Below are 27,709 nucleotides of genomic sequence, written 5' to 3'. Positions count from 1 at the left end.
AGGTCAAAACAAATTCCGGTAGATTATTAATTATTATTATTTTTTGAAATAAGAGAAATTCAGACAATTTATTAAATCAATAGATTAATGTTTTATCAGCCAAATTTGTTTGGTTTGAATGAGTATCTTCTCGATAAAAATTTCTTGCACACGAGTCTCTTACCGAAAAGATATTTATTTAGATAAATTTGGATTAAATAAATTTGATGGAGATAACGGCGCTGAAATAAATAAATACAAGCCAGTTTCCATCTTCTCTAATGTATTGGGCCTGTTTGGTAAGACTTATTTTTAACTTATTTCAGTTTTTAACTTAATTTAAGTTATTTTGATGTATTTGATTCAGCTTACACTACTAAAAAAATCACTTTTTGCGACCGCTATAAACCGTCGCAAATAATAAAAAACAGTCGCAAAAGACTTTTTGCGACGGCTCATGCGACAGCAAATGGGGGTCGCGAATATGGTGGTGGCAAATACTTTTTGCGACGGCAAAACAACGGTCACAAATTATTTGCGACCACCTAAACTACTTATGGCGACCGCTATTTTGCCGTCGCAAAAAACAAAGAAAAACACTAACATGATCTTTGGCGACCATCTTGTTACCGTCGCAAAAAATTAAAAATAAAAACAAAAATAAATAAATGAAAGTGTAGCGTTAAGCACTCTAGGAATAACAATGACAAGAATTCAGACAGTATAGCATTATAGTTTTATTGAACATTCTATTTGAGTCTTAAAATTTGAGCTACATGTAAAAGTTATTACAACTAAAAACTTGAAAAAAGTTCTTTTATGAAAAAAATACAATCCAGAACTGGCCAATCTTCTCATCAATTTTCTTGCTCGGGTGTTTCTCCACTCTATCAATGAACTGGCATAACACCTTGCACCCATATTCATCAAGATCTTTTCAGCAAACACTTCCACTAATGCTTTGGCAACCTATAATTGATGCCAACCAAAATGTCACAAGCAACAAAGATGAATTATTTCACTATAAAGGTGAGAGCAGAAGTCCTTCCAGATTCATGGGGTTAATTTTTGGAGCGCATGTGCATGTGCATGTGTAAGCAAGTACACACATAATTATTCTATGTCAGATGAACATAAGAAAGACTAGAAAATATAACCAAAATTCTGGTTATCAGAACAAAAACAAGTGAAACAAGAGGGATTGCGGGAACTATAATATGTATAATAGAACTACTAGTGTAATCTAGTGCCAAATTAAAAAAACCAACCTTTATTGGGTTGATCCTCATTTCCCTCAGAAATTCCAAGTTATCAACCTGAAAGCTAAGGAACTTCTTGTCAATATAGCACGTAAGAGTAGAATCTCAAATGCATACTATAACTAAAATTACATAAGCTAATGTGCAGCTGTCAAGGTATGTATATAGCTTCGCTAGAATGTATAAATATCTGGCTAATCTAAAATTTGTCTATAGAATTTTACTAGCACGTGACAGGTACTAGTGGAGTTGTCAAAAAATAAAAATAAATAAACAAAAGGGAAAAAAAATTAAATAACTACTGGTATGACCATCATCAAGACAATCATTCTTGAATTTGACCCGCTTCTAGTAATTGATCAATAAGGGAATTTGAATTTTGCTACTTAGATGGATCGAAAAAATTTAATGTTAAATTTGATAATAGCTAAGCTGTAAAATCTATGAAGTCCAAATGTGGAACAAGTGTTAGTATAGTAAATGATGGTCATGAATCACCACAGCTGAACTCAATCTGCAAGTGGCAATTAAACAAAGACTTATAGATGCAACCAAGTTTAAAAAGCAACAAATTCAAAAGGCTTTGATTTCATGTTAGGCAAGAAGTCTGTGTTACCATTGATGGGGATAAAGGCAGCTGCACTAAAATATTGTATAGACTAACAATAGTGTCTATTGCTATCACTTTTGGAATCAAATTTTCAGTAAACATGGCCACTATTTTTTGGGTCAATCAGCATACAGAACTTGGCTCTCTCTTGGTATTCGGTTCATAGGCCTGCAGCCCAATCAAATTTTCAAGGCCTCTTGAGGTGTCATTTAGATGAGCCAAGCCCCTAAAAAATGAAGGATTATAACTCCAGTCTTATCTCATTCGTATTTTGAATAAGATTCTAGCATAACAAAGAAAAAAATTGTGATATAAATTAAAATTCCATTGTGTGACAACCTGTACTCAGATAATTATAACTACTCATTAAAATGTATGGATCAAGACAATGATTGTCTGAACTCATTCCACAGCAAATGATATACCCTTTATGCATATGCATGTTACTTGCTTTCTATGTAAATGATGTCCCTGAAGAAAACCCATTTGCAATTGAATCATATTACAGTCTGAAGAAAGCCCATTTGCAGTACCAGATTTGGTCCATATGATATGCTCTAGGGATAAATTTCAGACCTAATACGACATAATACATGGGGAAATATAGTGATATCCTTCAAGAACTTCATACACAGCAAATATCATAAATACATGCAGAAATATAGTATAGTGGCATACCTATTCATTTTCTTTTGAAGCTTGTTGCCCACTAGATGCATCTGACACCTACAATATGTTAGTATAATGTGTTAATAATTTCCATATGTATATATGCAAATTGATAAAACGTAAAATTCGTCAATTTGTAAGTATTGCACCTCTCTCAAGCTCATACTCCCAGCCATACCCTATGACTCTAAGAACAAAACACGTGGCGTTAGGTTCTTGATCATCGTAGTGAACCTAGACTCAACGTCTTGTGTCACACGCTGTGTGATCTCATCAATAAATCACATTTTTCAAATACATACTATCAACTGACTATGTTGCAATATTCTTTTGACAAAGCAATTGGGAATTTCCAAAGTAAAACATTTTATTGTTCGCCACATCATTTTGGGTTTTGGGTTGGGGGGGGGATGGGTATGGAGCATTTTTCTATTTTCAAACACATAATATCACCTGAATATGTTCTTGTGCATAGTAATTAATATTTCCAAAATAAAATAGTGCAAAATCACTTTTCTTGACACACATTTCCTATGCACTGAACATTCCCGTGTTCGTAACTGATATTTCAAAAGTAAAAGAATGCAAAAATCACATTGTTTGAACAGTATCATATTATATTTAAATTTCCAGATTTATTTTTTTAATAAAGCTACCAAAAAATAATCCTTAAGAACCTGGAATATAAGACCATCTGCTGCATGTGAAAGTCTTGGAATAAATTCCTTTAAAAGCTTAGTAACTGTAGACAGCAAATAAAAATCCTTCCTCCTCACCTGACAAAGCAAAATAAATAATCAATAAAAGAAAAGAATGCAATGATTGAAAATAGAATTGAGGGCAGTTAATGATCTCTTGTTCCCCCTTTCATACCCTGAATGACTCCAAGTCGTATCTGTAGTATGGATTTCTGCTCTTGTACAAAAAGTCACGCTCACTGTTTCGAGGTTTGATCATGATAAGATTCCATCTGTAACTGCCTCTGTAACTGACTCTGCATTTCCACAGTTCCCTTAGTCCAAGCTTCATCAGTTCACTCAGTCCAAGCCTCATCAGTCACAGCAGTAGCTCAACTGCATCTCAATAGTTTACTCATCAGTCACAGCAGCTCCCTACTGCATCAGAATCAGCATTGATATGTTGTCTATCACAGTCCTGTATTGATAGCAGTCCTCATTATAATATCTGTAACAGTTGTAAAGTTTGTTAATTAGTTAGAAGTGTTTGTTAGTGAATTAGTTAGTTAGTGTGTGTTAGTTATAAATATCATCTCTACTATAATGTAATCATTGAGTGCAGAAAGTAATGAAATAAATCTTCATCTTCCACAGATCACTTCATTTTCAAGTATAATCCACCGTTCACTGAATGGTCGCTGTAATGATGTTCAAAGACCAAATTATTCACCACCAGACAATTTAGAACCAAATAAGAAAAGGAGGGGGAAAAAAGAAGAAAAAAGAAAACAGGAACATACAACCACACATTAACCTACTATGAGATTCTGCGGAGTTTAGAGAGAAGTTATCAGGGAAATAATACTAAAGGACCAACTGTTAAGTCTTTATAGCCTATAGACACCTGACATTGTTTAAAAACTTCAATGCGTACTTTTACATTTCAGAGAAGGCTAACTATTCTAAGATAAGCAGCAGTGAGGTGAAAACTGCTCTTACGAAAAGACTTATGGGAAAAAACAAACAAAACAAAAAAAAAAGTCAAAAAGACTAACTGAACTACTCTTTGAGAAGGAATGATGGATCCACCTGTTGCAGACCACATGCCTATGTTCTAGCATGGAGTAGAACTCCACATCAACATGTAATCAACAGATACTTGAAATTTAATAATATATGGGAGTAAAACTACATTATACAAGTAGAATAGCCTTTTCAATTGGTATAGCCACCATATATGATATGTCTAACCTCCATAATAAACACTTGGTTAATTGCTATCAGATCATAAATAAGGTATCTTCTCTCCTGCTTTTGCGTCTTTGGCTCAATGTCAATTACCATCTCTCCATCAAGTAATGTATAGTGATGCGTCTTCTCAAATATACCCTGACAACAAACAACATACATGAAAAAGGCCATCTAACAATTTTTTTAATTTAATGAATTAATTGATTTATTTGGAAACCAAAAACATTCTTAGGATAGAGAATATGAATATGGCATATTGCATGATTACCTTATTTGTGCTTTTGCAAGGAAACCGCAACTCAACCTTTTGGAAACAAAAATTTCTATCAATCACGTAACACCCATCCCAAGTAATTAGCATCATATATCGTGTTCCATCAGCTTTCCATGTGGCATAGTAATATCGCTGCCTTAAAAGTTGTAAATTGTCCCTGAAAATTGAAAAACTAGTATGCAAACTTAAAATTTTGAAAATAATGAGACAAAAATAGATACTATAAAGGTAAAATAGAATTCAGTAGGGTACAATCCCCAACTCATCTAGGTAAAAGCAAAAATACACTAACTTCCACATCATCACTATTATTATGATTATTATGTCCCGGGACAAGAATAATGTGATTCCAAAAGCAAACTTATGTTAAGTTTTCAACCCTCTGGGCAACCAAACATAATTTATTATTTCAAAATCCTCATTAATTACTAAATTCATAAAGCATCAATTACACATTTTGTTCCTCCTTTTTCACTCTAACTAACTAATAAAGCAAATCTTCTTTCACGAATTAATACAGCATCAATCAGTCCTAAGTTGTCAACTGCACATTTCTCTTTTTTCTTTTACATTTCTACTATTATTTAGCATAACTTTCTTGTGAGCAACTTCTAACCATTTACTAATAATCATGGAGTCTAATGCCATAAAGTGAGAACTTGTTCATTTACTTAGAGAGTATGAGGCATAACTGCGATTTTTCTTTGTATGAATTTGAAAATGGTGAAATGAATTTTGAGATCATGCAGCTTACTTCATTTATTTTTTGGGGCTGGGGGTCTGAGAGATGTTGGAGGAGTTGTGCAAAACTTGTATCTAGGAACATCAACAAATCATAGGACTGGATGAGGAATAACCTCATGAGAGGAATAACCTCTCATCATCTTTATTAGCAGGTCTATTCTATCTTAGTGTCCACACGTCCCAACATCTATACAATGGATTGCATAGGGGCAATATTGAAAAAGTTCTTTCTAGTATATTGCTGCTGCCTTTCTTGCAACTTTCATTCTTTTAGAACTATGTGGTATGGTTCAGCTACCTACCCGATTGAATTATTTGGCCCACTCATTATCAATGAGATCACGGTACTTCCAGCAAGAAACATATCGAATAGTCGGAGCTCGGTTAGCTGAAAATCAAAATTTAGAACTACCAGCAATCATAAAGGACCTACATCTTAAGGAGTAGATGAAGTGAAGAAGTGCCAAAGTACAGCCAATCAAATTCATCAAGCCAAAATTCAAATTGTTTGCATAAACTTTTATTAGTAATCTTAACAACCATCCATTAGAAAACCTGAAGAAAAAAGATAGATGCATATATATAAAACTATTGTCACATAAATTTTATCCCGATTGAAGTCACTTATAATGAGAAGAAGCTCTATTTCATACACAGTCTAAGTACAATCTAAGTGCCTCCAAGCCATGTAACATTTTAAAATCATCAAAGGGAGGGGGGAAAAAAAACAAACAAACAAAAAATAGCCTTTCAAATTACCTAATTCAGAGAATTCTTGATTCCATTCTATTTACTATTTTTTATTTTTGACAAGTAACTCAAATTACCAGACCAATTTTCTTCAATGCACAATTAAGTCAAGACTTGAGAGTTCAATCACAAAGACAATTCACATTGTAGTCGAAGAATTTACAAAACATGATGATTGAATCGTGGAAGAATGGACGATAACAAGTAAAATCACAAAACTCATGTTAATCACGTGATTCAAAAAATTCACAATCATCGAGATTGCTTAGTCAAGCATACAAAGAGAGATTTCTCGCAGTTAAAAAAAGCTTGCTCGATACCGATTGTACAGTAGATAATACTGTACTCGTCGTCTCAGAGTAATCTGATTCATTTGATGGACATAGAAATGGAATGTATGTATGTATATAGTTATACATTACATGGATATATATATATATATATATATAGAGAGAGAGAGAGAGAGAAAGAGAGAGTACCGAAGAGCAGAGAAGAGAGCTGGATTACAGAGACATCAGATGGATTATAGATATCAGTGAGTCTAAAAGTTTGATAACATCAAATGGATTTAATAGTGAGATTGAATTTGCAATCACCTGCAAGAAAAACCATAGATAACTTCATTTGACTAACGCTAGATAAAATTACAAAGAACTGCAATCGTAAGATTGTCATATCAATTTGATGAGCAAAAGATAACTAAATTAATCACAATAAACCAAAGAAATCTGATCTACAAAACCAGATCAAACACAATTTCAAACTCAAATGAGAACAAACCAACAAAAAAATGTATTATTATAGTGCAAAAAATAAAAACAAAGGAACTCTCAGATACAAAACCAGATCAAGTACAAATATGAAACAAATCAAAACAAAAAAACAGAGGAAATTTGAAGAGAGTTGGTACCTAATTTGTACACAATGCGTGATAGGTGAGCTTACTCTGCTGCATTTGAGAACTCCAAGAGACCTTTTCAATGCGGTCTACTAGTAGAGATAGGGTTTCTCTGCGATGAATCAAGCAAATTGCAGCGAGATATGTACACAGATACAGAGAGAGCAAGATTGTGCGAAAGAGAGATTGAGAGTTCAAGAGAGAAAGAGAGATCGAGACAGAAACAGAGAGATTGAGAGATCGAGGGAGAGATTCATACTGATGGAGTCCTTCAGACAACGATGGGTACGTGAGCGAGAGAGAGAGCGAGAGCAAGAGCGAGATAGAAAGCAAGAACGAGAGAGAGAGTCGAGTGAGCCTGCTAGGGCAAAACCAAAGGGCGCAAATAAATGAAAAATAGGGACCTTTTACTACCTACTTGCGTTTCATCATGTTGTCGCGTTTTTTTTTTTTTTTTTTGCCACGGCTAATCAAACAGTCGCAAAAAACTAGACGCAAAAAGTCAATTTTCTAGTAGTGTTAACAATACAATTTATAACTTTTTATAAGTCAAAAATCAACTTATTCTTTGAGTGGGGGAGGATGAGCTTAATTTATAAGTCAAAAATCAGCTTATGTTCACAGCTATAAACTATAAGCTGTTAGGCTATAAGTTATAATCACTTTCCTACAGCTCTACCAAACGGGGCCATTATCAGACTGAACATCCAGCTCGGCCTGTTGGGCTCATTTTAAGATTTCGTTTTAATGATCAAAATTGTTCATATTTTAGAATTCGACGATTATATAAACTCTACAAAAAATCAAGTTGATAAAATTGTTAGAATGGTTTTTGAAAATTTTGGAAAAAATAGAATTTTTATTAAACTTTGGTCTAATTTTTAGGTGGGACCCGTGCGTCGATTTTAGAGGGTCAAAGTGGAAACGCGTTCTATGCTGCGTTGTGATTTACGTGGTATATTTGGTTGCTCAAAACCATTATCGAGTGAATAAGAAATTGAAGCCAAAGTGTGCTCCATGGAAACGGAGCTTTTGGTAGAAATTTCTTAAGGTTTGGAAATTGGCTTGTCCCACATTGGTTTGGTGGGAATTTTTAAATAGGTTTATATAGCTTGGAATTATAACTTAGGGAGGGCCCCAAGGGGCTCCCCAAGTTTGTAGAAGGGAGAGGTTATGGACAAAGTGGGCTAGACCCATTCGACCCAAAAATCACCACACACGCGCGCGCCACCGTCTGTCTGGTCAGCGCGGGTGCGTGGTGTGAGGTTGGGTTGGGCTTATCCAGCCCAATACTAATCTTTTTGGGCCAAAAATATTTGAATTTTATTTTGTTTATTTATAAATAAAAACTATCCATTTTTATTTCAAATTCTGGGTGTAAAATAAAATTCAATTTTTTGGTTTGCACCTCTTCAAAATTTTTTGCACAATTTCGAATCTGTTCAAACCGAATCTGTTCAAATTCAAAATCCACCCAAAACAGCTTTTTTATTGTACCTGTTTAATTCAAAAGTAGCAGCCACCAAGCCACCACTTCCCCTATATAAATAGGTAGTCCCGCTTTTGGTTTTTACTACAATGTTCGTATTTCTTCTTTGCTATAATTCTCTGCATTTTGCTGCATTTAATTTCTGTGAGAAATAGTATAAATACTTAGTGTGTTCGTTGGGCAAACAATTTGTAGTGCTGCTATTGTTTGTTGTTGATCATTTTATCTTGGGAGATAGACGTCTACATTCTGAAAGCACCATGGAGAGGACGAATCTGTCTTAAGGACACAATGTCTAACACTGGACTTGATCAGATTATTATTCGAAGAAATTAATCAAGTAAGTTAATTCTTTTGTTGTTTTATTTTTATTTATTAAAATCAGATTTTTGATTTTGTTTTTGTAACAAAATAAAAATCTGTTTTTATTTATTTATTTATTTTTATTTCTTGGTTTGATTTTTGTAATCAAACATTCTCTCTTCTTTCCTATTTTTCTTTTGTATTCTATTTGTCGTTTAGTACCCAAAAATAATTAATTTATTTAAGTACAGTGAAGATTGTCCAACAATCTTAAGACATAATATTTTTTAGTGTCTTCATTGTATTTAATTTTCTGTATTTTCACAAAAGTGATATTCTGGTTGGAAAACAAATAGTAGTAATATACTGTTTGACAGATAGTAGTAATATACTGGCTATTTTCTTTGACAACTAGTAGTAATATATTGGTGTCATTAACAATACAGAATACTAATTTGTGTTACAGGAAATTATAGTGGTATTTTATTTTTCAAGTTTTAGTAATAAGGAAAATAAAATTATTTTGTGTTATAATTTATTTTTTGGTTTTAGTAACTAGAAAATTAATTTGTGTTTTGATTTTTTCTGATTTTTGTAATCAGATATTATGGTTACTACAACTGAAATTGCAACTGAAAATGGTACTCCAACTGTTACACTAACTCTGGTCCCTATCTAGAACCATGTTCAAGTACCAATCAATCATGGAGAAAAACCAGAAAAATTTAACGGTATTGAGTTTAAGAGATGGCAGCAGAAGATGTTGTTTTATCTTACAACTCTAAATTTGGCCCGATTTCTCCATGAAGAGGCTCCAGCACTTAAAGAGGGTGAAAGTGATCAGCAAGTTGTTGCCGCTGTAGATGCTTGGAAACATTTAGATTTCCTATGCAGAAACTACATCCTCAATGGCCTTGACAACATACTATATAATGTTTACAGCCCTCTGAAGTCAGCAAAAGAATTGCGGGATTCTTTGGAGAAGAAATACAAGACAGAGGATGCCGGCACGAAGAAATTTGTTATCGGTAAATTTCTGGACTTTGTTATGGTAGACTCCCAAACGGTAATTTCTCAAGTTCAAAATTTTCAAATAACTTTGCATGATATTCATTCATAAGGTATGTCTCTTAGCGAGCCTTTCCAAGTCGCTGCTCTAGTGGAAAAGTTACCACCGGCTTGGAAAGATTTCAGAAATTATTTAAAACAAAAACGCAAGGAGATGACCATGGATGAATTGATTGTAAGATTGAGAATTGAGGAAGATAACCGAAAGACTAAAAGAGGAATGGGAAAAATCCCATTGAGTCCAAGGCTAATGTGGTTGAATAAGTTCACAAACCACATAACAAAAAGAGAAAGTTTACTGGAGATGGTCCTAAACAATGCGACAACAATGGCAACAAGAAGTTCAAAGGAAAATGCTATAACTGTGGCAAGACTGGACATCGAGCTTCTGACTGTCGTCGCCCTAAGGATTGTGGAAGTACAAGCAAGAAGACTACCAATCAAGCCAATGTGACAGAACTAGATTATATCTCTGACGGGATGAATGATATCAACCTCTCTGCTGTGGTGTCTGAGGCTAATTTGGTTAGAAGTCGCAAGGAATGCTGGGTTGACACTGGGGTAACTCGTCATATTTGTGCGGACAAGAAGATGTTCACTACCTACAATGAGGCTGCAAATGGTGAACAACTTTTCATGGGAAATTCTTCTACTTCTACTGTGGCTGGACAAGGAAAGGTGATCTCGAAGATGACATCAGGGAAAGAACTGACCCTCAACAATGTACTGCATGTACCTGACATCCGGAAGAATATGGTTTCTAGTTCTTTGTCAAGTAAAAATGGTTTTAGGCTTGTCTTTGAGTCTGATAAATTTGTATTAACAAAGAGTGGTATGTATGTTAGTAAGGGATACATGAGTGATGGTCTCTTCAAATTAAATGTAATGACAGTTGTACCAAAAGTTGCTATCAATAAGAATAACACATCTTTTGTTTATATTCTTGAGTCGAATTTATGGCATGGTAGATTAGTACATGTGAATTTTGATACTTTGCGTAGATTAATTGGTTTGGATTATATACCAAAGTTTGAAATTGATCCTAATCACAAATGTGAAATTTGTGTAGAAGCGAAACTAACTAAGGCTCCATTTAAATCGGTTGAAAGAAAAACCGAACCTCTAGAATTAATTCATACAAATGTATGTGATCTTAAATTTGTTCAAACTAGAGGAGGCAAAAAGTATTTCATAACATTTATCGATGATTGCACAAGATATTGTTATGTATACTTACTTAGAAGCAAAGATGAAGCCTTAGAAATGTTTAAACACTACAAAACGGAAGTAGAAAATCAACTTGGAAAAACCATTAAAATGGTTAGAAGTGACAGGGGTGGTAAATATGATGCACCATTAAATGAATTTTGTGCACAACATGGCATTATTCACTAAACTACAGCACCCTATTCTCCTCAGCAAAATGGAACTGCTGAAAGGAAGAATAGAACCTTAAAAGAAATGATGAATGTCATGTTACTAAGTTCAGGCTTACCACAGAACTTGTGGGGGGAAGCAATATTGTCTGCTAATTATGTTCTTAACAGAATACCCCACAAGAAAACCAACAACACTCCTTATGAATTGTGGAAGGGTCAACCACCTTCTTGCAAATACTTAAAAGTGTGGGGGTGTTTGGAAAAAGTTGAAGTACCTATTCCTAAAAAGACTAAGATTGGACCAAAAACAGTAGATTGTGTGTTTATTGATTATGCTCAAAATAGTAGTGCATATCAGTTTCTGTAACGATCCCGGTTTCGATCCTTCTTTTATGTTTTGCCACTTCGACTGGACCGGTAGGGGGTCGAGGGGGCAGCGCCCCTTAGCGGGTCCAAGGGTAGCGCCCTGGCGGGGGTCGAGCTGCCCAGTCAGCTTGCGGGGGTCCAGGCGGCAACGCCCCTTGGCGGGGTTGAGGGGCAACGCCCCTCAAAACAAAAATGTAAAACACATTCGAAGTTGTTTGTCCGATCGGTCAGCCACACGTGCAGGGAATGAGGCCGCATGTGCGGAAAACAACGCAGAGGGGGCTGAAGCACATTGCTAAAAAGGCAGGTGCGGCTGGAGGTGCAGGAAGTTAGGAAGATCCAAAATTTTTCTTTTTGTTCTTTCTTTAGGCTGATTGAATGTCACTTTTTATATATATCTCTCTCTCTCTCTCTCTAAAAACATTTCCTCTCCCTTCTCTCTACATTTCCTACCAAAAACCTCACAAGATCTTTGATTTCTCTAAATCCATTGGGATTTAGATCCAAGTCCTTCATCAAAGTTGGTTATCTAGGCGAGGGCTACGTTGTGTGCGGTGGAGATCAAGTTTAGGCATCATTGATTTTGGGGTTTCAACTCGTTTCTTATTCAAACTTGAGGTAGGGATTTTCTACACTCTACTATGATTTTTAGCTTAGTTATTTGCTATTGTGTATAGATGATGAGATTTAGTTGTGGTTTGGAAAAATCTAGGATTTGGGTGTGAAATGAAAAAAGGGGTTTTGATGAATATGAGGTAAACGAGTATGAGGCTTGAATATAAGATCATGTTGTGCCAAAATAGTAGATTTTGGTGTTTGGGTTGATATTTGGTGAAAGGGGGATTCTGCCCTAATTTTGATTAAATTATTATTTTGCATAAATAATTGGGATTAACATTGAAAACGTGAAATTGGAAGGTTGTGATTATAAATGGTGATATTGGATATGTATTATCGCACCTATGGAAGTTTTGAATAAACTATTTATTTTGATATTGAACATCTCTTCAAAAATAATTGCATTGGGCTATAGGTGGAGGATAGCTATGATTGTTGCAGAAATTACATGAGGATTAGGCGATTTAATGCTAACCCATTGTTGGTGTCATTGAATATGACCATGTTATAGATACATTGTATATGTATGTTTATTGGGAGAAAAAAGGGGATGTACTCCATATGTGATTATGTTTATAAATACATTGCATATGTATATTTGTTTTGGGAGGAGAAAGGGAATGGACTCCATTTAAAGCAAGTTAGCCGGAGTGTCCTAGGTGAAAGACCCGAAATTTTATATATAAATGGGTGCCGATTCCTTCGGACGAAATATCCGTAAAATGGCTGGTTTGAAGTGTTTACGTGAGTTTTTCATAATTGAAAAATCATTGAGTTGTAGTCTCATTTTGATTGTTGAAAGATAACAAATTTAACTCATGAATTGAGTAGCATATATGAACAAGAAATGAAATTAAAGGAAAATGGAATAAGATTGGTCTTAGTAGCATACGGATATGCAAGTCTTGTGGATGTTTCAGGATCGGTATTGTTTATGTACGTGGTATTCATACCTTTGCTAAACCTCATAAATTGTGTTAGATTATTTCTACTGGGTTGTTGGCTCACCCTATATGGGAATACCATTTTCAGGTACAGGTGAGATGCTTCCTCCAAGGCAATAGCGTGGATGGAGTTTTGGGAAGCAAGCGCTTCTTAATTATGCTTTATGTGTGTATGTTTGTTATTTGTAAAGCCAAGGGCTTAAGATGTAATGAACGAGACTCAATTTGTGTAACCAAGCAATGACTTGGAAACATGTAAGCCTACATGGCATTTAACTGGTTGTTAAACAGTGAACTCTGATATATGAAAGTATGTTGTTTCTCATACTTATTCTGCATATGAGTTATCTTTATTGTATTATTTTGGGGGCGTCACAGTTTCTAACTTATAAATCAGAAATACCTGATATAAATGTGAACACTATTATAGAGTCAAGGAATGTTGTGTTTTTTGAACATGTCTATCTTACAAGAAAGGACAGGAATTAAGTTCACAGAAAAGAGCTTATGATTGTACACAAAGTCAAGAGACTAATGACAATCAAACACAATAGACTAGTAATGGTCTCGACCAGCATGATTTAACTAACGATGAACCAAGACGAAGTAAGAGAGCGAGAACATCAACATCCTATGGTCCAGATTTTCTGACATACCTGTTAGAAAATGAACCTCAAAGCTTTAAGGAAGCAATGACAAGTCCTGAAGTACCTTTGTGGAAAGAGGCTGTTAATAATGAAATTGCATCCATTATGCAAAATCATATTTGGGAATTGGTGGATCTTCCACCTAGGTCCAAACCTCTTGGATATAAGTGGATATTCAAGAGAAAAATGAAGGCAGATGATTCAATAGACAAGTATAAAGCAAGACTTGTAGTGAAAGGTTACAAACAAAAGGAAGGTCTGGACTATTTTGACACATATTCCCCTATGACAAGGATAACTTCCATTTGCATGCTTATTGCCATAGCAGCGTTGTTTAATTTAGAAATACATCAAATGGATGTTAAAACAACTTTCTTAAATGGTGATCTAAATGAAGAGATCTATATAGAGCAACTCAAAGGGTTTGTAATGCCAGGTCAAGAAAAGAAAGTTTGTCGGCTTGTAAAATCTCTTTATGGATTAAAACAAGCACCTAAGCAATGGCATGAAAATTTTGATCATGCTATGCTTACTAATGAATTTAAGATAAAACAAATGTGACAAGTGCATCTATGTTAAAAACACTGACCAAGGATGTGTCATAGTTTGTCTTTATGTGGATGACATGCTTATCATTGGAAGCAGTCAAAACATGATCAAATCAACTAAGCAAATGCTTAACAAAAGATTTGATATGAAAGATATGGGGGTCGCAGATGTTATATTAGGAATGAAAATTACTAAAATATCTGACGGATATGCATTATCTCAATCACATTATATTGAGAAAATTCTTAGTAAATTTATCAAGGACGATATGAATTTAGCTAGAACACCTGTAGACATCAGTCTTTATTTATCGAAAAATAAAGGTGATGCGATGTCACAGTTAAAATACTCCCAAATCATTGGAAGCCTAATGTACCTAACGAATTGTACTCGTCCTGATATAGCTTATGTTGTCAGTAAATTGAGTAGGTACACTAGTAACCCCGGAGCAGACCTGAAGCTTTGAGTTGTTGGCTCGAGCAAGGGTCCTTTGTGTCTGGTCGCTCGAGCGACCACTTCTTCGCTCGAGCGAGCCTCTATTATATCAATACACAGCAGCGGGATTACACTTCACTTTTTCATCTCCTCTTTTACACAAACCCTAGACCAGCTGCATCTTCTCTCTCTATATACCTTCTCTCTAGGGATTGATCTACTTATAGTGTGTTCCTACCCTAACCTCTTTGTAAGAAAGATAGAGGGTGACTTGGGCTTCCTTTTAATCTGAAAATTTCTTGGATTTGAGCACTTCGAGTTTTCGTCATCAACTCCTTTGAGCTCCAAATTTGAGGTAGGGATTTCCTACTCCATTCTATGAGTTTTGACATAGACATTGTGCATTTTGGAAAAATGGTATTGTTTGGTAATTTTGGGAAAGTTAGGATTGTTGTGTAATTTATAAATGAGGGCTTTCCAAATGTTAAAACCCATATGTATGTTAGATATTGAAAAATGGTATTATTGTTGTCAAATTGGTGAAATCGAACCTTAGGGTTGATATTGAGAAAAGGGGATGGGGGGAATGCCCTAATTATTGTAATAAATTAATTTGTCTAATTAATTTGGAAAATGTGGAATTGAGTTGAGGATAATGAAATTGAGAAATTATGGGGTTAAATGGTGTAGTTGGATTAGTTAATCACTCACCTATGAGAATGTGTATATTATATCTGTGTGTTGCATTTATTATCTGTTTAGAAATAACTGCTTTGGACTATCGGTGGAGGATAGTCTTGATTGTTGTAGACATTGTATGTTGATTAGGGAAAACTGAAACTAATCACATTGAATATGTTATTGAATATGACGGTTGAATTAATACAGCAAAAATGTGTATTGATTGATTATTGTATATGACAAATGTTAAATACATTGTATATGCATATTATTTGGGAGGAGATAGAGGATGTATTCCATGGTTTGAGGGGAGATAGGGGATGGACTCTCAAACCTGTTTGGGAGGAGATAGGGGATGGACTCCATTGGTATAGCAAATATGTGTACCACTTGAAGTGTCAATACAACAAATGTGTGTATTAAATTGAAATATTGGAAGTGTTTTTAATGTGAGTTGTAGACTCATTTGAATTGTGAATAAAGGAAATGTTTTAATATGGGATGTACTCTCATTTAATTGTTTGGCCAAGTTCTGAGCCATGTTTATGATATGATTTGGATAAGTAAAGGAAAGTGAAATGTAACATGGATATGATTGTCATGGAACTGTATTGTGTTAGAAATTGGTTTATAAGTGCTAACCATTTGTCAAATGCTATTGTTTTAGTCATTGCTTATATCTGGTTTAGTATATCTCTACTGAGTATTGGCTCACCCTATATGGGACATCATTTTTAGGTCCAGGTGATATGCAATCTCCAAGGACATAGCTTGGGAGGCTTAGTGGCTGGAAGATCTTTTTGATGTTATCTTTGTGTTACATGTAAATCAAGCCAAGGGCTTATTTTGTATAAAGAGTTAGACTCTTCTTTTGTTGAACCCAAGTGTTGACTTGGAAAGTTGTAAGCCCGTAGGGCATTTACTTTTGTTGTCAACATGTAACACTTTTGTAGTAAACACTCTGATTTATGGAATATATTGTCTGTGTCTTGTATTATGAATGTATGAATTATGGGTTTATTTTGAGGGCGTTATAGGCTAGACCCATTGGATCCAAAAATCACCACACAAGTGTGCGCGCCGCTGCCATCTGTCCGATCAGGTGGGCGGGCTGGGCTGGGCCTGGGCTTGGGCGCGAGTGCATGGTGTGAGGTTGGGTTGGCCTTGTCTTGTCCAATACTAATCTTTTTGGGCTAAAAACATTTGAATTTTATTTTGTTTATTTATAAATAAAATCTGTCCATTTTTATTTGAAATTCTGGGTTTAAAATAAAATTCAAATTTTGGTTTGCACCTCTTCAAAATTTTTTGCACAGTTTCAGATTTGTCCAAACCGAATCTGTTCAAATTCAAAATCCACCCAAAACAGGTTTTTTGAATTGTTTGAAATTCAAACCAAACAGTGCCTCCAGATTTTGTATCTGTTTAATTTAAATCGAACAGGTATTGTACCTGTTTAATTCAAAAGTAGCAGCCACCAAGCCATCACTTCACCTGTATAAATAGGCAGTCCCTCTTTTGGTTTTTACTACAATTTTCGTACTTCTCCTCTGCTATAATTCTCTGCATTTTGCTACATTTAATTTCTGTGAGAAATAGTGTAAACACTCAGTGTGTTCGTTGGGCAAACAATTTGTAGTGCTGCTATTGTTTGTTGTTGATCATTTTATCTTGGGAGATAGACGTCCATATTCTGAAAGCACCGTGGAGAGGACAAATCTGTCTTAAGGACACAGTGTCTAACACTGGACTTGATCAGATTATTATTTGAAGAAATTGATCAAGTAAGTTAATTCTTTTTCTGTTTTATTTTTATTTATTTAAATCAGATTTTTTATTTTGTTTTTGTAACAAAATAAAAATCTGTTTTTATTTATTTATTTATTTTTGTTTGTTTGTTGGTTTGATTTTTGTAATCAAACATTCTCTCTCCTTTCCTATTTTTCTTTTGTATTATGTTTGTCATTTAGTACCCAAACATAATTAATTTATTTAAGTACAGTGAAAATTGTCCAACAAAAATAACAAAAATCACTTGATCGAATTAAACTTGCATGAATTCTTTATTTTCTTATCATTTATTTTTTTTATATAAAATTAATTCAAACACGTGATTTCATTATTCAATCGACTTAATTTTTTATAAAAATAATATATTTGATCAACTATAAAATATAAATAGTTTAAACTATCAAATAAAATTCAAAAATAAGTTTAATGAGCCTAACAATATCTCTTCAATTCGATTTATTAACCGAGAAAATCCAAGTCGTTTTAAAAACAATTTTGGCACAGTCGGCTCATACGCCCTCTAGAGTGCCTTCTCTAGAGTGATAAGTGAGATCCGACGGCTAAGCAATAATCACTTCACACAAGCACAGTAGAGGATCCGAACCACGCCTCACGTCATTTCCCTATATATACCCTAGCAAAAAGGCTCAAACCCACAAAACCCCTCAAATCAAACCCAGCAACTCTCTTCTTCAACTTCTCTATATACACCTCAACAGAAAGGCTCAAACCCACAAAACCTCTCAAATCAAACCCAGCAACTCTCTTTATTTCGTGATAAGAACCTTCATTTTGCTCTTTTTTGATCTTTCTCTCTCTCTTTGTATATATTTGTATGTCTCTTTTTCAACTTCTCTATATATACCCAAGCAGAAAGGCTCAAACCCACAAAACCTCTCAAATCAAACCCAGCAACTCTCTTCATTTCGTGGTAAGAACCTTCATTTTGCTTTTCTTTTTTTTTTTTGATCTCTCTCCCTCTCTTTCTCTCTCTCTCTATTTTTGTATCTCTCTCTATATTTGTATTTTTCTTGCTCAAACTCACAAAACCCAGCTCAAATCAAACCCAAAAACTCTCTTATAAGAACCTTCATTTTGCTTTTTTTGATATCTGTCTGTCTCTCTGTGTCTCTCTCTCTATATATGTATGTCTCTTTATGTTTGTATGTCTCTATATATATATATATTTGTATTTTTCTGGCTTAAACCCACAAACCTAGCTCATATCAAACCCATCGGTTTCTGGGTTTTGATTGCTTATGTGTTTCATATTTGTTTTTCTGTTATTGTGTAGAAAAATGGCAAAGGGGGGAGTGCTAGGTGCTTTTGACTATTTGTTGAAAGGAAGGAAGGTGAGATTGATGGCTGACCAACAAAAAGGTATAGAAAATTTATTTTATTATTATGGGCAAATTTTGCCAATAGTTTTTTGGGACTGTGAGACACCAAAAATCAATCACACACAATAACACAAGAATATTTACATGGTTCGGAAATTGCCTACGTCCACTATAGTGACCCAAAATTTTTTTTTAAATAGCCAGTGCATAATTTAATTGAGCAAATTTTCGAACTTTAGTGCTGTGTAAATTTTGTGCGAAAATAATTCGATTTTGTATTTTTTAAAAATAGTTACCGATCTCAGAAATTGTGAAATTTTTATATGTTATTCCCATATGAGTGTAGCACGTTGGATAAAAATTTCAGAATCAAATGATGAGTATTTATTTTATGAAAATTCACGGATTGATTGGTGTTCAGTTTAATTTATAGCAGAATTTTGTTTTTTAATTTTTAATGTTTAGGCCATGATTTGAGATAAATTAGTTTGGTCTATTTTAGTATATAATTGGACCATGTTTGACTTATGGATGAGACTCATGATTTATATTCAATTTAATTTGAATTTGTTTGTGATTCATGTTTAATTATTTGGTCCTTTATGTGATTGGTAATAACCACCTTGGGAGTTGTAATTATTTATTATATAGGACTATAATAAATATTTGATAGTTGATTTTATGGTGTGTACCATATGGTGAAAAAATTATATATTTTTGGTAGTGAATAAAATGAGTATATATTTTATAGTGAGCAAAATATTATATTTTGTGGTGTACAAAAATATTATATTTTGTGGTGAGAAAAAATTATATCATTTTATAATTTATATTATAAAATTTTAAGATTTATTACAAAAAATTATTTTTTTTGAAAAACTCACTTTTGAAAAAGTAAACCCACATGGGGTTGTTTCCTCTTTTTGCCTGGCTCATCATTTTCCTTTCCCATTCATTTTGTTTTGGGGTTTGGAGCAGAGAGCTCCTGCTCTCTCCCTCCCTCCCTCCCTCCCTCTCTCTCTCTCTCTCTCTCTCTCTCCCTCCTCCTCCTCCTCCTCCTCCTCTTCCTCCTCCTCCTCCTCCATTGATGCTCGAGCTTTGAGCTTAGAGTGGGAGTCATTAGAGTGAGATTTTGCAAAAATTTTGTAAATAAAAGTTGGAGAGCTCGTCGTGATCATCGCAATGGTGTTCTCGGATACATGATCGGGCGACGTTTACATTTCCATATTTTTTTTTCTTCATATTTGAGGTAGGGACTTTCTTCATATTTTTACATTAAAGCTATGTTAGGGTTATTTTGAGAAAATATATTATTATAAGAGGTATTGCATATAGATATATTTTCAGATTTTTGTTTGGTAATTTTTGGAAGAAAAATTATGTTGAAATGTTAAGAATGTTGGTATTTTGAGATTGATTTTGAAAAAATCATTTTGTGTGGTTAATTCTGTAAAAAGAAATCCGAAAATAGAATTTAATAGTCGTATGGATTGTATCTACTTCATATTATGATTAGATGATTTATTTTGAGAAATATAAAGTTGAATTTTTTTTATCTTTGATTTGGAATTTATTTTTGAGAAAAATAAATTAATGTTGAGGAATATGGAGTAAATGCTTAAGTAGGAATTATAGAGTTGTTTTGGGATGAAAAACTCTAAAAGTGTTATATTCATGATATTTTATAAAAGATGATATGTTGATGATTAAGTTGTGTTTATTTTTATGAAAACAAAAATGTGAAATGTGGACTTTCGAACTCATAATCTTGAAAATGTTACTATTGGGCATATTTCATAATTTTTGATGTAAATATCATGTTGGTTAAGTAATTTTAAAAAAAGTTATGAAATTGTTATTGGTAGAGAATTTGGTAAAAAATATTACCTTTTTAAATAGCTTGGCATGAAAAATGGTTAAGTTGAAATATAGTTATGTTTGAGAGATGAGGCATGTGAAGTTAGGTTTGGTATTATTAATTTGAAATTTTTTTAAATATAATAAACTTACTAATTTAGTAGATTAAATTAGTTTTGGTTAAAAGGTTATATCCATTATGGTTAAAAGTGTGTTATTAAGATTATACCATAACTTTTGACATAGTAGGATGGAAATGGTAATAGTTAATAAGTAGGGATTTTCTACACTCTAATATGGTTTTTAGCTTAGTTATTTGATATTGTGTATAGATGATGAGACTTGGTTGTGGTTTGGACAAATCTAAGATTTTGGTGTTACATGGAAAAGAGGGATTTTTGATGAGTATGAGGTAAATGAGTGTGAGGTTTGAATATAGGATCATATTGTACCAAAATAGTTGTGTTTGGTATTTGGGTTGATATTTGGAAAAAGGGGAATTTTTTCCCTAATTTGATTAAATCATTATTTTGCATAAATAATTGGGATTAACATTGAAAACGTGAAATTGGAAGGTTGTGATTATAAATGGTGATATTGGATATGTATTATCTCACCTATGGAAGTTTTGAATAAACTATTTATTTTGATATTGAACATCCCTTTAGAAATAATTGCATTGAGCTATCGGTGGAGGATAGCTATGATTGTTGTAGAAATTACATGAGGATTAGGTGATTTAATGCTAATCCATAGTTGGTGTTATTGAATATGACCATGTTATAAACACATTGTATATGTATGTTTATTGGGAGGAGAAAGGAGATGTACTCCATATGTGATTATGTTTATAAATATATTGCATATGTATATTTGTTTGGGAGGAGAAAGGGGATGGACTCCATTTAAAGCAAGTTGGCCAGAGTGTCCTGGGTGAAAGACCCGAAATTTTATATATAAATGAGTGTCGATTCCTTCGAATGAAATATCTGTAAAATGGCAGGTTTGAAGTGTTCATGTGAGTTTTGCATAATTGGAAAATCAATGAGTTGTAATCTCATTTTGATTGTTGAAAGATAATGAATTTAACTCATGAATTGAGTAGCATATATGAACTGGAAATGAATTGGTAGTACTTGTATACTCTACTTGCAGACACCAACCTAGGGATTACCTGAGTCGTATTTACCATCTTGGAATTTTATTGAAATTGTTGGATTAATGTGTTTTCAAATTGGCATTATGCATAAGATTTCAAAAGATGAGAAAAATATTTTGAGCATGACATGGCATATGCATTCATCTCACAAGACCATATAAAATGGATTTGATGAATTGTTTAATCATTTGATTCAATTGATAATGAGATAATTGAATGAATTGGAAAGGATGTCCGTTGCTAGTGAAACATGTTTATTTATTTATGTTAACTTGTTGTTGTTAATTAAATAAATTGGGTTTAAGAGATTATGTAATAAAATCATACGGTTTTGACATGATATGTTTTCACGTATATGTAGGAGTATCTTTGTACCAACATATCTTTTAATGTTTTAATATGAGATTGTTCGGTGAGCTTGCTCACCCCCTGCCTGTACATGTGTACAGGAAATGCTTTTCGGATTTGAAGATCAAACAATGGGTTTTACCATTTCATAAGTATAATGTAGTGATGGATTGTACTACTTTATTTGTTGTTTGGCTGAGTGCTATTTTTTTGTAAAGAGTAGTATCCCCTATTTTATTGTAAGCCTTAGGGCATTTCTTTTATTTGTATGTAAGTGCCATTGTTGTATAATGAGAGGGAATATATATATTTAATTATTAATCATTTCATCCAAGGATGAAATGTTATTTGTAAATGAACTTAATTAATGAATATTGGTAATGTTATCCGAGTTATAAAATATGGGGCGTTATATCCACGGAGAGCTATCCATTATAGAATTTTCCGGAGGGAGTTTACACCACTCAAACCTCACTCACTCACTATAGCACTCTCACTACACTTGAACTCTCACAATCTCTATATCTCTGTTTGTTAATAAATCTCTCCTCCTCACCTCAATTTATACACAATTGAGGAAGAGGAGAGCCACAAACAATTAGTGGGGCGGTGGCCACCCCCACCCACATTAATGGGGAGGTGCCACCCCCACACACCACCCCCACTTCTCTTCAAGTGGGTTCCCCATTTGGGCAATGAAGAAATGGTGCTGGACACTAACAATTTTCCCCCTCCATGCCCATATGGAGAACCGACTTCTCACTTGAAGTCCATCCCGAAAATGTCTCTGCAGATTTCGAGTTTGTTTCTCGAGACCACCTTTGTAAGTATGTCAGCTAGATTCTTATCTGTATGGATCTTGATCAGTTCCAATAATTGCTTTTCCATCACTTCGCGTATCTAATGATACCAAATATCAATGTGCTTTATGCGAGAATGGTACATCGAATTCTTGCTCAGGTCTATGGCACTCCGGCTATCACAATGTACCGGTGAACTTTTCTTGCTTTAATCTCAACTCTTGGAGAAACCGCTACAACCACAACATCTCTTTCCCAGCTTCCGCTGCGGCAATATATTATGCCTCAGTTGTGGATAAAGCAACACACTTCTGCAACTTGGATTGCCAAGACACAGCTCCCCCTGCGAAAATGAACAGAAATCCTGATGTAGATTTTCTACCATCAAGATCTCCCGCCATATCGGAATTCGTATAGCCTTCCAAGACTGGTTTAGCATCTCTAAAGCACAAACACATTTTTTCCGTACCCTTGAGGTACCTCAAAATCCACTTGACTGCTTCACAATGCTCTTTTCCTAGATTGGAAAAGAATCTTCTTACTACTCCAACAGCATGAGCAATATCTAGTCGGGTAGACACACTACAACAAAAGTAACCTATAGTGACGAAAACTAGTGAAGAAAATAAAATTCGTCACTAAATAAAAATAATTCGTGAGGAATTTATAAATTTTGTCACATATAATTTTTAAAAAAAATGATAGGTGACAAAATTTATTTTCGTCAATAAACACTTCATTTTAAGTGAGGAAAAATTAAGTTTCGTCACCAAAAATTTTCCCGCTATTTTTTTTGGGTGGCGCCAAAATTTTGGGACTTTTGGTGAGAAAAAAATTGGTCACTAATTATAAAATTATTTGTGAGGAATATATTTTCGTCACCAAAACGTTTTAATATTTTTGATATCTTTTGGTGAGAAAATAATATTGTCACCAATTTTGGCGGGAAATTTTTGATATATTTAGCGGCAATAAAAAAAAATAGGGTATTAATTTTTTTTACCCTTTTTCTATTTATCATCTCTGTCTCTCTCTCTCTCAAAATAGGGTATTAATTTGTCTTACCTCTTACTCCACCACGCCGATCGCCATCGTCGCCTCTATTAGCCTTGCCAATCGTCGCCGCCACTAGTAGCCTTGCCGGTAACCGCCACATCTTCTTCAGTCGGTGATTTGGTACGTGATTTCTCTTTGCTCTTTTTCTGGTGTCTCTTTCTCTTATTTCTCTGTTTTGGTATAGTGACGAAAATTAGTGAAGAAAACAAATTATGTTACTAAATAAGAATAATCCATGAGGAATTATAAATTGTCACGTATAATAAAAAAATAAAAATAATAGGTGACAAAATCTATTTCTGTCAATAAATACTTACTTTTAAGTGAGAAAAAAAATAAGTTTCGTCACCTAAATTTTTCCCACAAATTTTTTTTAATGGCGCCAAAATTTTGAAACTTTTGGGGAGAATTTTTTTTTTCAACAATTAAAAAATTATTAATGAGGAATATATTTGCGTCACCAATAATCTTTTTTTTTTTTAAAAAAAAAAACTTGATTTTAAATATTTTAAGACCATTTGGTGAGAAATATATTTTCGTCACTAATAATTTTTAATATTTTTAGGCCCTTTAGTGAGAAAATTATTTTGTCACTAATTTTGAAAGAAGAACTTTGACATATTAAGCGGTAATGAAAAAAATAGTCTATTATTTTTCCCTCCCTTCTTTTTTTTGGGGGGGGGATCAATTTTCTGAGATTATTCCCCCCCCCCCTTTTTTTGGGATCAGTTTTCCTAGATTATTTTTCCCTACCTTTTTTTTTTTGGATCAGTTTTCATATCAGTCTCCATCTCTATCTGTCTCTCCCTCTCAAAACAAAACAAAAAGTGTTGTGTGTTTTGTTTATTGACGAATCAGTTTTCCTATCAATATCTATCTCTCTCCCTCTCCCTCTCCCTCTCAAAACACAAGTGTTGTGTGTTCTTCTCCAGCGCCCCTTCAGTGTGTTCTTCTCCAGTGCCGCTGCCAACGTCCCTGTTCTCCTCCTTCAGTGTCACCACAGACATCGTATCTTCTTTACTGTTGTGTGTTCTCTTCCATCAGGTATGGGTCCTCTTTCTCTCTCCCTCTCTCACTCAATTTCTCTATTTTTCTATCTCTGTTTTCCCTAATTTTCAAAATTAATGTTTTTCCTAATTTTCGAAATTAATTTTTAGAATTAATGCTGTATTTTATTCTTTCCAGCAAGGTTTCTCTTCAATAAATTGTGAATGTGTAAATTGTAAACTTGGCCATCCTCAATGTCTTTTGTTTGTTTTTGCTATAAACTTGAGAATGAATGTCCTATTGATTATAATTAACAGTTTGAATTTAGTAAAAGCCCTTGACTAAATGTGAATATTTTATATGATTTGGATTGTTTGTCTGTATTGTTAATAAAATTAGGGTTCAACTCCTCTCTATATTTGAATGTTTGTTTAATATCTGTTTATTTTATAGGTTTTTTTTACTTAGGTTATTCATAAAAAAATAAAATTGATTAGATATTAATAACTGAGACCTACACAATCAGAATAGTCCAAAACAAGTCATTACGAAATCAAATCATTGGCCTCATATTTTTCCAAATGAAGAAGAGGTTAGATGATACAACTACAACATATCAGTGATAATTGAACCTTTATTGCTGTGTGCTCCAGGTTCCAACCATCTAAGAACCCATGAATGCATGTGGGCAGCACATGGATTTAGTTTGTTAATCTCTGCTTATGCATGTTCATAGCCCATTTTCCATTAGGTAATCCATGTCCATGGCACTGCTAGTTCAAGTTGCTTGTTTGCTGCTGCCCATTTGCCTTGATTTCCTGGATGTGCTAACTACTGGATGTAGGAAAATAGGTCTTTAGTTGGTCCTTCTACTTATTTTTGGATGTCCTGTCTTTCGTTGGGTTGCTTGGCTGCTGCTATGGTTGGTTTTGCCTGCTGTTTGGCTGTTGTGGTGTTACTTTTGGTTGCTGCTTTGGCATCCCTAAAGAGGTACCAGCAGTACCTGCAAAGAAGCTTATTACAGGAAATAAGGAGCAGCTCCAGCCAACAAGCACCCACAGCCTAAGGAGACCTGCAAGAGTCATAAGTCCAAGCATACAAGATTCAGACAGCATTGCCTATTGTTGCCCACCCACCTCCACGAGCGGTGAGGCTAGTTGAGTTCACTAGAAGAATGGGTGGTAATGAAGTAGGAGGAGCTGATTTCTATCAAAACCCTTCTTTCCCATATCCTTATCCTCTTCCATGGGATGATAATAACCCTTCTTCTGGAGACATCACTGGAGGAGAAGGAGAAGGAGGAAATATGAGAATTTTTAGAGCACTGTGAGTTAGTGTAACAAGGCACAGCCTATTTAGGGTTTGCATCTATCAGCTCTGGAATGTAACTCTCCTGTCATCCTATGGTATGGTATTGTGTTTGGTTAAGGGTTTCTAGCTACTTAGCCTCACATGGAATCTTCTAGCTACACCATTGAGAGTCTTATTACCTACTTAGAAAATTATTTGGTGGGTTTAGTACTTATGTAGCTAAAATCACTACCATAAGTATTTATTAATTATCTATTGTGGAGGACCTGATTAGTAAGTCCTTAGGGTATGTTAAGTTGGTTTGTTGTGCCATTAGCTACTCCATTTACTCATTAAGCTCAACTCCAAAGAATGTGCATGTGGAAATTTTTATTCTCTGGGGTTGTTTATGTTTAAGAATAAAAGTAATAATGCTAAGTTAATTGTAAAGAGGATTCTCAAGCCTAAGTCTATGGTTTAGTCTTCCATTACACTAGTATTTATTCTCACTTTTTATTTCTACTTTGTTCTCAAGGACCACTGCATGCTTTACTTTGTTAGCATATAAATGTTGAGTTGATTAGTTTACAATCTTTGATTCCTAAAATCCCATATGAAACATATAAAAGAGTCAGCTCTAAGTTGCCCTAAAATGACCCCATGTTAGTATCTAATTCTATATACTAATTCTCATTTATAGCAACAATACAGAGCTTGAAAAATTTATTTGAAAATAAAATGAATTGTGAATGTTAATCATATTAAGGGTTGTTTTGAAAAGTTGATTTTTGATTTTTTTATTAAAAAAACATATGAAAACGGAAAGAAAAGAGTTGACTGGTTTGTCTATATGGTTGTGAAGATCATCATCGAGTGTATGAACTAGTTGTTTATCTTTGCTCTTTATCGCTGTTGTTGGTTGATTATTAAATCGCAGACCTGATTGAACAAAAAGGGCAAGACTTGGTGTATATTATATATATATGTATAATATATATAATAAAATCAATTTGAATGCTTGGAAGCTTGGAAGCTATCTCCTATGATCAAGCAATCCTTATTCTCACATTCACTGTATATTTTTTTTATGCTTTGTGAGTCCTTGATATTGGTTTGGAATTTTGGTAAAATTATATGAGCATCAAATTTATTGTGTTCGAAAGGACTCAATAAGCAGTATATTCCTTTATTTATTGTGAATAACATTTAGATAGCCAAATAACAGAGGACATTTGGCCAAACGAGTTCACTGAGCCATTTCCATTTTCTCTATCTAGAAAATAAATATTTTAAAATAATACAAAACAGTCTCTAGATTTTGAATAAAATATACTTGATCATGGGAGGATTGCGGTTATGAAGAAAATTCATTCCCTTTGCCCACAGAAAACAAATGCAAATAATTAAGCCCAAAAAAATATAATATACAGATGCCACTGTCAATTAAGACAATGAAAAGAACAAAAATTAAACAATGGTGAATGCCGCCTC

At 34.0% G+C, this 27,709-nt stretch overlaps 1 long non-coding RNA gene across 3 annotated transcripts; it reads right to left on the bottom strand.

The window, feature by feature from the left end:
• Window positions 1-717: 717 nt before the first annotated feature.
• LOC145798931 (uncharacterized) lies at window positions 718-7,526 on the bottom strand. Of its 3 annotated transcripts, XR_014340834.1 has the most exons (9): window positions 7,371-7,523; window positions 7,124-7,223; window positions 6,693-6,809; window positions 4,714-4,876; window positions 4,446-4,583; window positions 3,391-3,702; window positions 2,527-3,293; window positions 1,248-1,295; window positions 720-948 (listed from the first exon to the last, which is right to left on the bottom strand). It is a non-coding gene; the product is annotated as an uncharacterized LOC145798931 (long non-coding RNA). The 3 variants fall into 3 exon arrangements; XR_014340835.1 differs by having other exon boundaries at window positions 718-948; window positions 4,714-4,891; window positions 7,124-7,526; XR_014340833.1 differs by having other exon boundaries at window positions 721-948; window positions 7,124-7,523.
• Between the last annotated feature and the right edge of the window lie 20,183 nt (window positions 7,527-27,709).

Source organism: Camellia sinensis, chromosome 9 (assembly GCF_055761805.1).
Source record: "Camellia sinensis isolate YWXY chromosome 9, ASM5576180v1, whole genome shotgun sequence".
Lineage (NCBI taxonomy): Eukaryota > Viridiplantae > Streptophyta > Magnoliopsida > Ericales > Theaceae > Camellia > Camellia sinensis.
Note: the sequence above shows the minus strand (reverse complement) of the source record. Positions and strands in the feature narration are given on the sequence as shown.